Genomic DNA, 3,492 nt, shown 5'->3' with positions numbered 1-3,492 from the left:
TATTTTTTTCAACATTTTCCTAGCTCCAGAGCTGGAGAGTCAATGTACTCCTAAGCTGCAGAAAGGAAAGAGCTCCTGCAAGCCCAGACTCCAAAGATGAAGGACCCAGTCAGCCCAAGTATCCAGGCAAATTGGAGGGGGCCACTAGGAAGAGAAATGGAAGTTGCTGGGAGTGGAGATTCAGGAGACTGTAGGTTTGGGTTGCGGCTATGGGTGAGGTTTGCAGGCCACATAACACACTCTGTGAGGGGTGCTTTGTAGATCACGTCCCTGCTCAGGTAGGTCTCAAAAGGCTAAGGCCCAGGAGCAGCTCAGGGAGCTGCTTACTCTAACAAAACTGGGTGGCTTTGTTCCAGTCTGTTTCAGCTCTGCAATGGTAAAAGTGGGCCACATCAGAGGCAGCTGTGCCATATCCTTGCTAATGCTTTTTTAATTTTTTTTTTAGGGCGGTTTCTGCCATTTGGGCACAGTAGAGGTTCACAAACGTAACAGACATGGCCTCAAGGAATGCTTCTCAGTTTTTCAATATTTGTCAATTTTTCCAGTATTGAGGAGGACCAGTCTAGTGTTCATATCAACAGACTGATAACCAGAGCCACCTTTTGCTTGGTGATCGGCATACATGTAACCCTTCTGCTAGGCACTAAAAAACAGCAGCAAGGGCCAGGCTCAAATTTTGGGGTACCCAATGTGTTTTTACTGTGGCTCAAGACTCCACTCAGAAATCTTAGATCACTAAATTGGATTTGGGATGTCCCTCTTAAACAAACCCCCTCCTTGCAAGCAATGTAAACAGAAGTCAGATTTATTTCAGTAGACAAAGACAAAAAAAACCACCAAATGCAATTTGAAACACGATTAACTACTACGTATAGTTTAGTTTTGTACCCCTTTGGGGAAACTCCATCCATGCCCAGGCAACCTGGGACTTGGGGCTCACCCAAAGGATTGGTCCTGGGGTCCTGCACCTCTATACCTGCCACTCATCAACAGGCTGGATAGGAGTGGGCCCACTGCTCCTTGAGGTTTGCTGCACCTTGGAGATCTGCTAGTCCTTCTGCTATGCAAGTGGTCCTTCACTGAATCCTGGGAGGTTGTTGTACTTCCAAACTCTTCTCGAGTTTTATTGTCAGAGATGTTGGCTCAGTGGAAAGGTGACAGCATTTGTTCCTGCAGTTAGTTCACTGATAGGCAAAGGTACAGATAGAAGGTACAAAAAATCATGTTACAAAAATAGGTATTACAAAAATAAATGTGTGGAAATCCCCGATATTCCATCTTCTGAAATGACTGGGGTGAAGCATGTCAAATACAGGGAGCAGGCATCAATGGAGACAGGTGGTGGGGCTTGTGTGCAGGGCTGGGGGAAGGTAGCCCTGGGGCTCTGGAATTAGCTGACAGGAAGCTTCAGGATCAAAAATGTGGCATGCCACTACTCCAGTCTGTGTCCATCTTCTTGTCCTCCTGTTCTCCCATCGCCTCCACCTCCATATCACTGCTCTTGGGATCGCTCTGGACCCCTGGCTCTGTGGGGAAACTGGCTCCTGCACAATCGGCTGCTCCACCCACACATTGAAAAACTGCTTCCATTGGTCCCAGGGTGATAATATGGCTATTAAACCAGGAACTGTTGTTCAAATCTGAAATCAACCCAGAGACCTGCCCCCAGGTGAGCAGGCAAAGAACACAGAGGTTGCCACTGTTCAGCAAGACACCACTCTCCACTTTCATATGGTGGCTGTGGGGTGGTGACTGTGGCTCCAGTCAGCATACCACAGCCCCAAAACTCCTAGTCCTGATCATGCAGTTCTGCTGGGGCAGAGATCTGTGTAACAGGGTACTTTCTCGGGGCTGGTCTGTCATTGGCCAGCCCACCTGTTTTTGGGCCACGCCTTGATGATACCTAATTATGGTGTTAATTAGGTGGGAGGCTCTCCATTCTTTCCCTGATGCCAGAGGGCACTATCTGCAGCTCTGTTCCTCCCCTACACCACAGCCCAAGCCTTGCAAATGGCATCCAGGTTAATATTACTCCCGGCCTGAGACCAGAGCAAACTGAGTCCAAAGTTGGGCTCCACGCACACGCACATTCATACCATCTCCCCTCTCACAGAAGGCCTCTTCCACTCCACCCCTCTCTCACTGGGGTCTCTGGCATACTGCCCATTACTGGGCCACACTCCACCACTCTGCTTCTCCTTGAGCAACCCCTCTGGGCCATCAGGCTTTGCTACTCACATACTGGCCTCACCACACAGTCCCTTTGGTTCCCACAAGTTCCCCTACTCTGTGTGGTCTGGCCTTGTGCCGAACCCTGGGCTAATTCCACCCCACACCCCTTACTGGGCAACTCTATACACTCACACACACATACTGGGCTCCCAGCCCTCTGGCTTCCCCATCACTGGGGTTCCTCATCTCCACCCCCTCCCTGGGGCCATGGGGTTTCTCTCCCCAGTGGGGCTCAGGTGGCCATAGCCCTGCCTGGCCCCCTTGTACCCACAGTATTGTGGGGGCTAGGGGTTAGGCTGACTCGCCTTTCACCAGGGTGGTAACTGGCCTGGTATTTCCTGGGGGCTCCTGCACCACTTGGAGCCCCCAGGACCCTAGGGACCAATGTAAGTGTGGAGGCCCAGGAGGGGATGGCAACTCCACCCCCAGCATTTAGAGCATGGATGGGCAGTATCATACCCCAGAGCCTTATCCTGGAGTGCAGAGTTCAATCTGGGCTGTGGACTGGCCCCGCCCCACTTATCTGGTCCATGGAGCCAAAGCGTAGGGCACCACTGCCTTTGAGGATCTGAGCTTACAGCACCTTTTGAAACATCCGAGATTTCAACAAAACTTATTTACATTAATACTTTTCAGAACCTGGGCTTAAATAACAGGCCCAACATTTCACTCCTTCTAGAGAACAGCTTGAAGCTCAATTTACTATCCTAAAGTCCTCAGAATTTTCTGCAGCCTGTCCTACCTGGATCTCTCCCCCAGCCCCAACCTCCATCTCTCTCTCTGTCTTTCTCTCTCTCTCTCACCCATGCTGTCACCTCCACCTCTACCCCAAGCCTATCACACCCCTCAAGTGGTTCCTGGGATCAGAATCCTCACCCCTCCCCCAGGCTGGGGCCGCATGTCCCAGCACTGGTGTAGACATGGATCAGGGCTGCAGTGTGGCAGTTGCCCCTGCAGCTGTTGCTTCCACCAGCAGGTCTTGTCCCGTCCCATCTGGCAGCTGGGTTTGCAGGGTGTGAGATCTGTGGGGGAGGATGTGAGTTGTGGGAGATTTGTGGGGGGAAGTGTGGGGCTTGTGTGGGGGATTGGAGTGGTGTGGGGTTTGTGAGTGTGGGATTTGTGGGTGTGTATGTGGGTGGAGTTTGTGGGGGTGGTTTGCAGGTGTAGGGTTTTTGAATGGATTGTGGGGGAGTTTGTAGGTGTTTAGGGGACTGCTCAGGAGGGGTGGGATCACCGACCCCCCCCCCCCCCGGGTTCACA

The sequence above is a fragment of the Alligator sinensis genome, unplaced genomic scaffold, assembly GCF_000455745.1.
Source record: "Alligator sinensis unplaced genomic scaffold, ASM45574v1 scaffold174_1, whole genome shotgun sequence".
NCBI classification, from domain to species: Eukaryota; Metazoa; Chordata; order Crocodylia; family Alligatoridae; genus Alligator; species Alligator sinensis.
Note: the sequence above shows the minus strand (reverse complement) of the source record.